The following is a 14,373-nucleotide window of genomic DNA, read 5'->3' on the forward strand; positions in this document are numbered from 1 at the left end:
ACACCTCCCTTAAACTTTCCACCTCTCACCTTGAAATCGTGACCCCTTGTAATTGACACCCCCACTCTTGGAAAAAGCTTGTTGCTATCCACCCTGTATATACCTCTCATAATTTTGTAGACCTCAATCAGGTCCCCCTTCAACCTCCGTCTTTCCAATGAAAACAATCCTAATCTACTCAACCTTCCTTCATAGCTAGCACCCTCCATACCAGGCAACATCCTGGTGAGCCTCCTCTGCACCCTCTCTAAATCATCCACATCCTTCTGGTAATGTGGCGACCAGAACTGCACGCAGTATTCCAACTGTGGCCTAACCAAAGTTCTAGACAACTGTAACATGACCTGCCGACACTTGTACTCAATACCCCGTCCGATGAAGGCAAGCATGCTGTATGCTTTTTTGACCACTCTATCGACCTGCGTTGCCACCTTCAGGGTACAATGGACCTGAACTCCCAGATTTGTCTGTACATCAATTTCCCCAGGACTCTTCCATTGACCGTAAAGTCTGCTCTTGAATTAGATCTTCCAAAATGCATCACCTCGCATTTGCCTGGATTGAACTCCATCTGCCATGTCTCTGCCCAACTCTCCAATCTATTTATATTTTCCTGTATTCTCTGACAGTCCTCCACGCTATCTGCAACTCCACCAATCTTAATATCATCTGCAAACTTGCCAATCAAACCACCTATTCCTTCGTCCAGATCATTTATGTATATCACAAACAACAGTGCTCCGAACACGGATCCCTGTGGAACACCACTAGTCACCTTGCTCCGTTTTGAGACACTCCCTTCCACCACTACTCTCTGTCTCCTGTTGCCCAGCCAGTTCTTTATCCATCTAGCTAGTACACCCTGAACCCCATACGACTTCACTTTTTCCATCAACCTGCCATGGGAAACTTTATCAAACGCCTTACTGAAGTCCATGTATATGACATCTACAGCCCTTCCCTCATCAATTAACGTTGTCACTTCCTAAAATAATTCGATTAGGTTTCTAAGTTATGACCTTCCCTGCACAAAACCATGCTGCCTATCACTGATAAGTCTATTTTCTTCCAAATGTGAATAGATCCTATCACGCAGTATCTTCTCCAACAGTTTGCCTACCACTGACGTCAAGCTCACAAGTCTATAATTCCCACGATTATCTCTGCTTCCCTGCTTAAACAAAAGGACAACATCAGCAATCCTCTAGTCCTCCGGGACCTCACCAGTGCTCAAGGATGCTGCAAAGATATCTGTTAAGGCCCCAGCTATTTCTTCCCTCGCTTCCCTCAGTAACCTGGGATAGATCCCATTCGGACCTGGGGACTTGTCCACCTTAATGCCTTTTAGAATACCCAAACTTCCCCCTTCCTTATGCCGACTTGACCTAGAGTATTTAAACATCCATCCTTAGCCTCAACATCCGTCATGTCTCTCTCCTTGGTGAATACAGATGCAAAGTACTCATTAAGAATCTCACCGATTTCCTCTGACTCCACGCATAAATTCCTTCTTTTGTCTTTGAGTGGGCCAATCCTTTCTCTAGTTACCCTCTTGCTCCTTTCTACGAATAAAAGGCTTTGGGATTTTCCTTAACCCTGTTAGCCAAAGATATGTCATGACCCCTTTTAGAACTCTTTATTGCGCGTTTGAGATGTGTCCTACTTTCCCGATATTCCTCCAAAGCTTCATCAGATTTAAGTCGCCTAGATCTTATATATGCTTTCTTTTTCATCTTCGCAAGTCTCACAATTCCACCCGTCATCCATGGTTCCCTAATCTTGCCATTTCTATCCCTCAATTTCACAGGGACATGTCGGTCCTGCACTCGAATCAACCTTTCCTTAAAAGACTCCCACATTTCAAATGTGGATTTACCCTGAAAGAGCTGCTCCCAATCCACATTCCCTAGTTCCTTCCGAATTTTGTTATACGTGGCCTTTCCCCAATTTAGCACTCTTTCTTTAGGACCACTCTCGTCTTTGTCCATGAGTAATCAAATAGTTTGGATGGGGTGGTGTTTGTGCAGTGTGTCCAGGAAGCTTTTCCAACACAGTATGTAGATTGTCCGACCAGTGGGGAGGACATATTGGATTTGGTACTTGGTAATGAACCAAGGCAAGCGATAGATTTGTTAGTGGGGGAGCATTTTGGAGATAGTGACCACAATTCTGTGACTTTCACTTTAGTAATGGAGAGGGATAGGTGCGTGCAACAGGGCAAGGTTTACAATTGGGGGAAGGGTAAATACAATGTTGTCAGGCAAGCATTGAAGTGCATAAGTTGGGAACATAGGCTGTCAGGGAAGGCCACAAGTGAAATGTGAAACTTGTTCAAGGAACAGGTACTACGTGTCCTTGATATGTATGTCCCTGTCAGGCAGGGAAGAGGTGGTCGAGTGAGGGAACCATGGTTGACAAGAGAGGTTGAATGTCTTGTTAAGAGGAAGAAGGAGACATCTGTAAGGCTGAGGAAACAAGTTTCAGTCAGGGCGCTGGAGGGATACAAGATAACCAGGAGGGAACTGAAGAAAGGAATTCGGAGAGCTAAGAGAGGGCATGAAAAATCTTTGGCGGGTAGGATCCAGGAAAATCCCAAGGCCTTTTACACATATGTGAGAAATATGAGAATGACTAGAGCGAGGGTAGGTCCGATCAAGGACAGTAGCGGGAGATTGTGTATTGAGCCTGAAGAGATAGGAGAGGTCTTGAACGAGCACTTTTCTTCAGTATTTACAAATGAGAGGGGCCATATTGTTGGAGAGGATAGTGTGAAACAGTAAGCTCGAGGAAATACTTGTTAGGAAGGAAGATGTGTTGGGCATTTTGTAAAAGTTGTGGATAGACAAGTCCTCCGGGCCTGACGGAATATATACAAGAATTCTATGGGAAGCAAGAGATGAAATTGCAGAGCCGTCGGCAATGATCGTTTCGTCCTTACTGTCAGCAGGGGTGGTACCAGGGGATTGGGGAGTGGCGAATGTCGTTCCCCTGTTCAAAAAAGGGAATAGGGATAACCCTGGAAATTACAGTCCAGTTAGTCTTACTTCGGTGGTAGGCAAAGTAATGGACAGGGCACTGAGCGATAGGATTTCTGAGTATCTAGAAAGACACTGCTTGATTAGGGATAGTCAGCACGGATTTGTGAGAGGTAGGTCTTGCCTAACAAGTCTTATTGAATTCTTTGAGGAGGTGATCAAGCATGTGGATGAAGGTAAAGAAGTGGATGTAGTGTACATGGATTTTACTAAGGCATTTGATAATGATCCCCATGGTAGGCTTATGCAGAAAGTAAGGAGGCATGGGATAGTGGGAAATTTGGCCTGTTAGATAACGAACTGGCTAACCGATAGAAGTCAGAGAGTGGTGATGGATAGCAAATATTCAGACTGGATCCCAGTTACCAGTGGCGTACCGCAGGGATCAGTTCTGGGTCCTCTGCTATTTGTGATTTTCATTAATGACTTGGATGAGGGAATTGAAGGGTGGGTCAGTAAATGTGCAGACGATACGAAGATTGGTGGAGCTGTGGATAGTGAGGAGGGCTATGGTCGGCTGCAAAGAGACAGATAGGATGCAGAGCTGGGCTGAGAAGTGGCAGATGGAGTTTAATCCTGAAAACTGTGAGGTTGTCCATTTTGGAAGGACAAATATGAATGCGGAATAATGGGTTAACGGTAGGGTTCTTGGCAATGTGGAGGAGCAGAGAGATCTTGGGGACTATGTTCATAGATGTTTGAAAGTTGCCACTCAAGTGGATAGAGCTGTGGAGAAGGCCAATGGTGTGCTAGCGTTCATTAACAGAGGGGTTGCATTTAAGAGCCGTGTGGTGATGATGCAGCTGTACAAAACAATGGTAAGGCCACATTTGGAGCACTCGGATACAGGACTCAGGCTGGGGTTCAAAAGGAGGAAACGCATGTCTTGTTTGAAATGAAACGACGATGAAGATTGAATTTTAGTCGATTTGTGCACGGAGCTTAGTTTTGACGACGACGCATTAGGATGGCCAGACGGTCTAAGATGCTGCGTTCAGCTCGCTGTCTCTTTTGGAGACGTGGGCTAGAATCTCTCTCCTGATATTCACTTTTCCTCCACGAGATTTAATTTCTCCAGCCAGATTTTCAACCTCAGGAAGATCATTGGACAAGCGTTGGCCTGAGGTCATGGGAGTCCTGCTTAAATGCGCACAGCAAGACCCCACAGGCAAAATCCCAGTTAATGGCTCGATAATCAGCTTCAGTGACTCTGGTTGAGGAATTCATATTGATCCCAGGACCCTTGGTAAAATTCGTCTTCTTAACTTATAAATAGTGTGGCTGGTTGGCTTGTTCACATGCCGAGAGGGGAAGTTGGGAACTCGGTTTCTATTGTGATTTATTGCTCGATAAACCTTATTTCCTGATTGTCCCACGGTGAGGTATTACTGGATATCGTTATATATCTATATTGCCCCTCTGTGGTGTACTACTGGATGACGTTTCCCGTGCAGCTTTGACAAATTGTCACGTGGACTAGAAACGTTAGCTCTTTTCTCTCGCTGCAGATGCTGTCAGACATGCTGAGACTTTAAAACATTTTCTCCGTGGTTCCCTCTGTGTGAGCTTTACAATGTTGTAATGTGTCATGCTGTCTTCTTCATTCCTGGGACTAATGTCGGGATGAGACTGCAAGAAACATTCTGATAGGTATTTGCTTCAAAGGAAACAGGAACGTACGTTACGTTTACTTTTGGTGAGAGGGAGAATGTAAATAGCAGAGAACAGCCTCGAATCCTCGACCTCAGGCTAATAACCCAGCACGCTTCCGCTGCGGCACTCTGCTCCTTAAACCAGGAGACACAACATTACTGCCCTGCGGTAGCCAGACAACTATTCATTTCCTCATTTATTCTTTCAACAAGAACACACTTTTGAGCACACTGATTCTGGTCAGCATATTCCAGTTAATTTACCTTCGTGCTCAATGGTTGTTCTGTGAAGGTGATGTGATTTCTTCTGTGACGTTGTTCTGATGGGAAAGCGGGAGTGACTGGAATCACCTTCATAGAATGAAGTTCGGGAAGAAAGTTTCACCTCTTTGGGAACGTTGTTCACGTTGTTACTGATTTCTTCAAACTTTGCCTCAAGACCGACGCCGAAGAGCGTCAACCGCGAGCAGAGTGGCGCAGCGGAAGCGCGCTGGGCCCATAACCCAGCGGTCGATGGATCGAAACCATCCTCTGCTATTTATATTCTCACTCACACCAAACGGAAACATGTGGCGATTTGTCAGCAGCACATCTGCCTTTTTCTTTATTAGTATCAAAATGGTGCTTTCAGTCCGATCCGCTCTTTGACACCTGTTCTTCAGCTACCCACAGTATAGTCGAGGTGACTAATTTGCCTTCTCCCAGAACACTCTTCTGGCACGTCTACTGGATGAACGTTCACCTGTTTGGACACTGGTTGGATTCTTCGGTTACTTTTCTGTGAAAGCAGCACCGGAAACAGTTGTGGAAAGAGATTGCCGCCGCCAGAATGCAACTCTCCAATTGGATGCTTCACATCGTTCAGATCTTAGTCTCTCAACATCTTCGTGTGAGGAACAGGTAGAGCGGAGATTCGGTACTTGTTGATTGAAGCAAACTGGCCAATGAAGCAAGAGAAGCTCCTTAACATCCAGCGGCTTGGACAAGGAGGACACTCACATAGAGGAGACTGGCTGGGATTCAAAGGTAGGAAAAGCATATCTTGTTTGAAATGAAATGACGATAAAGATAGAATTAAAGTCGATTTGTGCACGGATCGTGCTTTTGATGCCAGCGCATCAGGATGGCCGAGTGATCCAAGGCGCTGCGATCAGGTTGCAGTCTTTTCTGGAGACGTGGGTTCAAATCCCACTCCTGATATTGCCTATTTCTCCAGCGAGATTTTCAACCTCACGAAGATCCAATTCCTCTCATTGAATGGCAAAGCTTTGGTCTCAGGACATGAGATTCCTGCTTAAATACACACAGCAAGACCCAATATGCATACGCACAGCAAGACCCAACATGCAAAAGCCCAGTTAATGACTCGATAATCTGCTTCAGTTCCTCTGCTTGAGGAATTAATAGTGATCCCAGGACTCCGGGTAAAATTCGTCTTCTCTTGTAAATAGACTGACAGGTTCGATTGTTCACATCCATCCGAGAGGGGAAGATGGGAACTCGGTTTCTATCGCGATGTATTGCTCGATAAAGATTTATTTCCTTATTGGCCCCCTGCGAGATATTAGTGGAAATCGTTATATATCTATATTGCCCCTCTGTTGGGTACTACTGGAGAACGTTTCCGGTCCAGCTTTGACTTAGGGTCAACTGCACTCGAAAAGTTAGCTCTTTTCCCTCCCTACAGATGCTGCCAGGCCTGCTGACACTTTAAAGCATTTTCTCCGTGGTTCCCTATGTGTGAGCTTTGCAATGTTGCACTGTGTCATGCTGTCTCCTTCATTCTTGGGACTAATGTCGGGATTAGACTGCAAGAAATTTCTGATAGGTATTTGCTGCAAAGCAAACAGAAACGTGAGTTATGTTTACTTTTGGTGCGAGGGAGAATGTAAATAGAAGAGAACAGCCTCGATTCCTCGTCCTCAGGGTAATAGCCCAGCACGGTTTCACTACCGCACTCTGCTCCTTAAACCAGGAGGTACGGCATGACTGCCCTGCGGCAGCCACACAACTATTCACTTCCTCATTTTTTCTTTCAACAAGAATACACGTTTGAGCACACTGATTCTGGTCGGCACAGTTCAGATAATTCAGTTTCGTGCTGAATGGCTGTTCTGTGAAGGTGACGTGATTTCTTCTCTGACGTTGTTCTGATGGGAAAGTGGGGAATGACTGCAATCACCTTCATAGAATGACGTTCGGGGCGACAGATTCACCGCTCTGGGAACGTTGATCACGTTGTTACTGATTTCTTCAAACTTTACCTCAAGTCCGACCCCGCAGAGTATCAACCACGAGCAGAGTGGCGCAGCGGCAGCGTGCTGGGCCCATAACCCAGAGGTCAATGGATCGAAAGCATTCTCTCCTGTTTATTTTCTAATTCACACCAAAAGCAAACAAGTCGCTATTTGTCAGCAACACATCTGCCTTTTTCTTTATTAGTATCAAATTATTGCTTTCAGTCTGATCCGCTCCTTGACACCTGTTCTTCAGCGACCCACAGTGCAGCGAGGTGACTAAGTTGACTTCTCCCAGAACACTCTTCTCCCTCTACTGGATGAACGTTCACCTGTTTGGACACTGGAGGATTTCTCTCGGCGACTTGTCTGTGCAAGCAGCACCGGAAGCAGCTGTGGAGTGAAATTCCAGTCGTCAGGATGCAACTCTCCAGTCGGATACTTCACGTCGCTCCGATCATAGACTCTCAGTGCCTCCGTGTGAGGAACGGATAGAGCTGGAATTCGGTCCTTGTTGATCGGAGCAACTGATCAATGCAGCAATGAGAAGCTGCTTAACCCCCAGCGACTTGGGGAAGGATGGCACTCAGATACAGGACTCTGGCTGGGGTTGAAAAGGAGGAAACGTATGTCTTGTTTGAAATGAAACGACGATGAAGATTGAATTTAAGTCGATTTGTGCACGGAGCTTAGTTTTGACGACGACGCATCAGGATGGCCAGGCGGTCTAAGATGCTGCGTTCAGCTCGCAGTCGCTTTTGGAGACGTGGGTTAGAATCCCACTCCTGATATTGACTTTTCCTCCACGAGATTTAATTTCTCCAGCAAGATTTTCAACCTCAGGAATTTCATTGGAAAAGCGTTTACCTGAGGTCATGAGATTCCTGCTTAAATACGCACAGCAAGACCCCACAGGCAAAAGCCCAGTTAATGATTCGATAATCTGCTTCAGTGACTCTGGTTGAGGAATTCATATTGATCTCAGGACCCCGGGTAAGATTCGTCTTCTCTTCTTATAAATAGTGTGGCTGGTTGGATTGTTCACAACCGTCCGAGAGGGGAAGTTGGGAACTCGGTTTCTATTGTGATTTATTGCTCGATAAGCTTTATTTCCTTATTGCCCCACTGTGAGGTATTACTGGATATCGTTATATATCAATATTGCCCCTCTATGGGGTACTACTGGATAACGTTTCCCGTGCAGCTTTGACAAATTGTCACGTGGACTAGAAACGTTAGCTCTTTTCGCTCCCTGCAGATGCTTTCAGTCCTGCTGAGACTTTAAAACATTTTCTCCGTGGTTCCCTCTGCGTGAGCTTTACAATGTTGCAATGTGTCATGCTGGACGCTTTGTTTCAGGAGGCAGTCACACCCGGTAGAATAAGTACTGTTAATTCGGACAGTGGTCAGGGACAGAGTGGTGTGACTGCAAGGGATGCATGTAGGAGGATCCTGAGTTTAGGAATTGAGGAGCCTCTGCCCTTGACCTTGTCCAACAGGCAGGAGGTACTTACTCCCTGTGTGGATGAGGAAGAGGGCTGTTGGGAGGATGCGTTGACTGACCACTGCACCGTGGTACAGGAAGCCATTCAAGAGGGGCGAGCAAAAAGACAAGTGGTAGTTGTACGGGATTCTATAATTAGGGGGATTGATGTCATCCTTTGTAAGCCAGATCCAGAGTCCCACATGTTATGTTGCCTGCCCGATGCCAGGGTGAGGGACATCTCTGAGCGGCTTGAAATTATTTTGGAGAGGGAGGGGGAGGATCCAGTTGTTGTGGTCCACGTGAGGACTAACAACATAGGTAAGACTAGGAAAGAGGGCCTGTTTGGGGATTATCAAACACTAGGGACTAAATTAAAGAACAGGTCTTCCAGGGTTATAATCTGTGGATTACTACACGAGCCACGTGCCAATTGGCATAGGGTTGGGAAAATTAGAGAAGTTTCCCGCACTAAAGGAGTGGTGCGGGAAAGAGGGATTCCATTTCATGGGGCATTGGCATCAGTACTAGGGCAGGAGGGACCTGTACCGTTGGGACGGACTTCACCTGAACCATTCTGGGACCAGTGTTCTAGCGAATAGGATAAATAGGTTGGTCACAAGGACTTTAAACTAGCAAGTTGGGGGGGAAGGGAAATGTAAAGCTATGGACAGTATAATGGTTAATGGAGATTAAGGCAGCAGGTTACGTGACAGGTTATTATGTAGAGATATGGGTTCAAAGACAAGGAAAATTAGGAGAAATGGTAAGAGGAAAAATAAATTGCGAAAAGTTACTGATCAAGGTGTTAGGATTCATAACAAAGACATAAAAAACAACATAAGTGTACTTTACCTGAATGCTCGGAGTATACGAAATAAGGTAAATGAGTTGATGGCGCCAATCATCGTGAATGACTATGATTTAGTGGCCATTCCTGAAACATGGTTAAAAGATGGTCACAACTGGGAGTTAAATATCCAAGGGTTTCAGACTATACGAAAGGATAGAATGGACGGTAAGGGCGGTGGTGTAGCGTTGTTGTTTAAGGATGGCGTCCGGGCAATAGTAAGGGATGATATTGGTGTTATGGAGGACAAGGTTGAATCAATTTGGGGGAAATCAGGAATAGTAAGGCGAAAAGGGCACTGATAGCAGTAGTCTATAGGCCACCAAATAGTAACAGGATGGTAGGGAAGGCAATAAGCAAAGAAATAACAGATGCATGTAGAAATGGTACAGCGGTTATCATGGGAGATTTTAATCTGCATATCGATTGGTTTGACCAGGTTGGTAAAGGCAGCCTTGAGGAGGAGTTTATAGAATGTGCCCGGGACAATTTCCTGGAACAGTATGTAATAGAACCTACAAGGGAACAAGCGGTCCTAGATCTGGTCCTGTGTAATGAGGCAGGATTGATGAATGATCTCATAGTTCGGGATCCTCTTGGAAGGAGCGACCAGAATATGGTGGAATTTAAAATACAGTTGGAGGATGACAAGGTAAAATCAAACACTAGTGTTTTGTGCTTAAACAAAGGCGATTACAATGGGATGAGAGAAGAACTAGCTAAGGTAGACTGGGAGCAAAGACTTCATGGTGAAGCAGTTGAGGAACAGTGGAGAACCTTCCGAGCGATCTTTCAAAGTGTTCAGAAAAGGTTCATACCGACAAAAAAGAAAGACGGTAGAAAGGGGAAAAATCGACCGTGGATATCTAAGGAGGTGAGGGAGAGTATCAAATTGAAGGAAAAAACATACAAAGTGTCAAAAATTAGTGAGAGACTAGAGGACTGGGAAGTCTTTAAGGCACAACAGAAAACTACTTAAAAAAGCCATAAAGAAGAATAAGGTAGACTATGAAAGTAAACTGGCTGAGAACATAAAAGCAGATAGTAAAAGCTTCTACAAATATATAAGACAAAAAAGAGTGGCTAAGGTAAATATTGGTCCTTTGGAAGATGAGAAGGGAGATTTAATAATAGGAGACGGGGAAATGGCTGAGGAGCTGAACAGGTATTTTGGGTCAGTCTTCACAGTGGAGGACACAAATAACATGCCAGTGACTGATGGAAATAAAGATATGATAGGTGAGGACCTTTGAGATGATTGTAATCACTAAGGAGGCAGTATTGGGCAAGCTAATGGGGCTAAAGGTAGACAAGTCTCCTGGCCCTGATGGGCTGCATCCCAGAGTGTTAAAATAGAAGGCTAGGGAAATTGTAAACGCACTAGTGATAATTTATCAAAATTCACTAGACTCTGGGGTGGTCCCAGAGGATTGGAAAGTAGCAAACGTGACACCACTGGTTAAAAAAGGAGGTTGGCAGGAAGCCGGTAATTATAGGCCGGTAAGCTTAACTTCGGTTGCAGGGAAAATGCTGGAATCTATCATTAAGGAGGAAATAGTGGGGCACCTGGAGGGAAATTGTCCCATTGGGCAGACGCAGCATGGGTTCACAAAGGGTAGTTCGTGTCTGACTAATTTGGTAGAATTTTTTGAGGACGTTACCAGTGCAGTAGATAACGGGGAGCCAATGGATGTGGTATATCTGGATTTCCAGAAAGCTTTTGACAAGGTGCCGCACAAAAGGTTGCTGCATAAACTAAAGATGCATGGCATTGAGGGTAAAGTGGTAGCATGGGTAGAGGATTGGTTAACTAACAGAAAGCAGAGAGTGGGGATCAATGGGTGTTTCTCTGGTTGGCAACCTGTAACTAGTGGGGTCCCTCAAGGATCAGTGATGGGCCTGCAGTTGTTCACAATTTACATAGACGATTTGGAGTTGGGGACCAAGTGCAATGTGTCAAAATCTGCAGACGACACTAAGATGAGTGGTAAAGCAAAAAGTGCAGAGGATACCGGAAGTCTGTAGAAGGTTTTGGATAGGTTAGGTGAATGGGCTAGGGTCTGGCAGATGGAGTTCAATGTTGCCAAGTGTGAGGCTATCCATTTTGGGAGGAATAACAGCAGAATGGATTATTATTTAAACGGTAAGATGTTAAAACATGCTGCTGTGCAGAGGGACCTGGGTGTGCTGGTGCACGAGTCGCAAAAAGTTGGTGCGCAGGTGCAACAGGTGATTAAGAAGGCTAATCGAGTTTTGTCTTTCATTGCTAGAGGGATGGAGTTCAAGACTAGTGAGGTTATGCTGCAATTGTATGGGGTGTTGGTGAGACCGCATATGGAGTATTTTGTTCAGTTTTGGTCTCCTTACCTGAGAAAGGACATATTGGCACTGGAGGGACTGCAGAGGAGATTCACTAGGTTGATCCCAGAGTTGAGGCGATTAGATTATGACGAGAGGTTGAGCAGACTGGGACTGTACTCATTGGAGTTTAGAAGGATGCGGTGGGATCTTATTGAGACATATAAAATTATGAAGGGAATAGATAGGATAGATGCGGGCAGCTTGTTTCCGCTGGTCGGTGAAAGCAGAATCAGGGGGCATAGCCTCAAAATAAGGGGAGGTAGATTTAGGACGGAGTGTAGGAGGAACTTCTTCACCCAAAGGGTTGTGAATTTCTGGAATTCCTTGCCCAGTGAAGCAGTTGAGGCTCCTTCTTTAAACGTTTTTAAGAAAAAGATTGATGCCTTTCTAAAGAATAAAGGGATTCGGGGATATGGTGAACGGGCCGGAGAGTGGAGCTGAGTCCACAAAGATCAGCCATGATCTCATTAAATGGCGGAGCCGGCTCGAGGGGCCAGATGGCCTACTCCTGTTCCTAGTTCTTATGTTCTTATGTCTTCTTCATTCATGGGACTAATGTCGGGATGAGACTGCAAGAAACATTCTGATAGGTATTTGCTTCAAAGCAAACAGGAACGTACGTTACGTTTACTTTTGGTGTGAGGGGGAATGTAAATAGCAGAGAACAGCCTCGAATCCTCGACCTCAGGCTAATAAACCAGCACGCTTCCGCTGCGGCAGTCTGCTCCTTAAACCAGGAGACACAACATTACTGCCCTGCGGTAGCCACACAACTATTCACTTCCTCATTTATTCTTTCATCAAGAACACACTTTTTAGCACACTGATTCTGGTCAGCATATTTCAGTTAATTTACCTTCGTGCTCAGTGGTTGTTCTGTGTAGGTGATGTGATTTCTTCTGTGACGTTGTTCTGATGGGAAAGTGGGAGTGACTGGAATCACCTTCATAGAATGAAGTTCGGGAAGAAAGTTTCACCTCTTTGGGAACGTTGTTCACGTTGTTCCTGATTTCTTCAAACTTTGCCTCAAGACCGACGCCGAAGTGCGTCAACCGCGAGCAGAGTGGCGCAGCGGAAGCGTGCTGGGCCCATAACCCAGTGGTCGATGGGTCGAAACCATCCTCTGCTATTTATATTCTCACTCACACCAAACGGAAACATGTGGCGATTTGTCAACAGCACATCTTCCTTTTTCTTTATTAGTATCAATATGGTGCTTTCACTCCGATCCGCTCTTTGACACCTTTTCTTCAGCTACCCACAGTACAGTCGAGGTGACTAAGTTGCCTTCTCCCAGAACACTCTTCTGGCGCGTGTACTGGATGAACGTTCACCTGTTTGGACACTGGAGGGGTTCTTCGGTTACTTTTCTGTGAAAACAAGACCGGAAGCAGCTTTGGAAGGAGATTGCCGTCGCCAGAATGCAACTCTCCAATTGGATGCTTCACATCGTTCAGGTTTTAGTCTCTCAACATCTTCGTGTGAGGAACAGGTAGAGCGGAGATTCGGTACTTCTTGATTGAAGCAACCTGACCAATGAAGCAATGAGAAGCTCCTTAACCTCCAGCGGCTTGGACAAGGAGGACACTCACATAGAGGAGACTGGCTGGGATTCAAAAGTAGGAAAAGCATATGCTGTTTGAAATGAAATGACGATAAAGATAGAATTTATCTATCTTTACTAGGGTTTCCTGGGGTGGGCAACTTTCTCTAGTATTTTTATCTTTCAGGCATCTGATTGTCTACCAAGTACCCATAATACGTGGTTTCTGCAGCAAGATGATATGGCTTGTACCATACTTTCTAGAGAGTGCTGATGTGCAGCTTCATACTGGACAAATGTTGCTTTGCTCTTCGTGTTTTCTCTCTCTTACTCGAATAGGCTAAGGTTCAATATCCGTCCTTACATGCAAGGCTGTTTTCAGGACATCGTGGTACCAACTAAAGTTCACTTCGCAACAGCTAAGTGTTTGCTTGAATTAATGGGGAATTAAAAGAAAATTCCACCTGGCGTCTTTGGGTTGAATCAAGTTGTGAAGGCTAATCTAATACCGAATTTAAGTTGATTTGTGCACGGATCTTACTTTTGCCGCCAGTGCATCAGGATGGCTGAGTGGTCAAAGGCGCAGCGTTCAGGTCGTAGTCTTTTCTGGTGACGTGGGTTCAAATCCCACTCCTGATATCGACTTTTCCTCCACGAGGTTAAATTTCTCCAGCGAGATTTTCAACCTCGGGAAAATGCAATATCTCCCTTTCAATGGAAAAGCGTTGGTCTCAGTACATGAGATTCCCGCTTAAATGCGCACAGCAAGATCCAACATGCAAAAGCCCAGTTAATGACTCGATAATCTGCGTCAGTTACTCTGGTTGAGGAATTAATAGTGATCCCAGGACTCCGGGTAAAATTCGTCTTCTCTTGTAAATAGTCTCGCACGTTCGACTGTTCACATCCATCCGAGAGGGGAAGATGGGAACTCGGTTTCTATCGCGATTTATTGCTCGATAAAGATTTATTTCCTTATTGGCCCCCTGCGAGATATTACTGGATACCGTTATATATCTATATTGCCCCTCTGTGGGGTACTACTGGAGAGCGTTTCCGGTCCAGATATGACTAAGGGTAACCTGCACTCGAAAAGTTAGCTCTTTTCTCTCCTTGCAGATGCTGTCAGACATGCTGAGACTTTAAAACATTTTCTCCGTGGTTCCCTCTGTGTGAGCTTTACAATGTTGTAATGTGTCATGCTCTCTTCTT

General features: G+C 45.2%; 2 non-coding genes across 2 annotated transcripts; both read left to right on the top strand.

Moving 5' to 3' along the window:
- The first annotated feature begins 5,152 nt into the window (after positions 1-5,152).
- On the top strand, positions 5,153-5,224 carry trnam-cau (transfer RNA methionine (anticodon CAU)). Its single transcript has one exon. It is a non-coding gene; the product is annotated as a tRNA-Met (tRNA).
- Positions 5,225-12,675: 7,451 nt separating this feature from the next.
- On the top strand, positions 12,676-12,747 carry trnam-cau (transfer RNA methionine (anticodon CAU)). Its single transcript has one exon. It is a non-coding gene; the product is annotated as a tRNA-Met (tRNA).
- Positions 12,748-14,373: the final 1,626 nt, after the last annotated feature.

The sequence above is a fragment of the Scyliorhinus torazame genome, chromosome 24 (genome assembly GCF_047496885.1).
Source record: "Scyliorhinus torazame isolate Kashiwa2021f chromosome 24, sScyTor2.1, whole genome shotgun sequence".
Taxonomy (NCBI): Eukaryota; Metazoa; Chordata; class Chondrichthyes; order Carcharhiniformes; family Scyliorhinidae; genus Scyliorhinus; species Scyliorhinus torazame.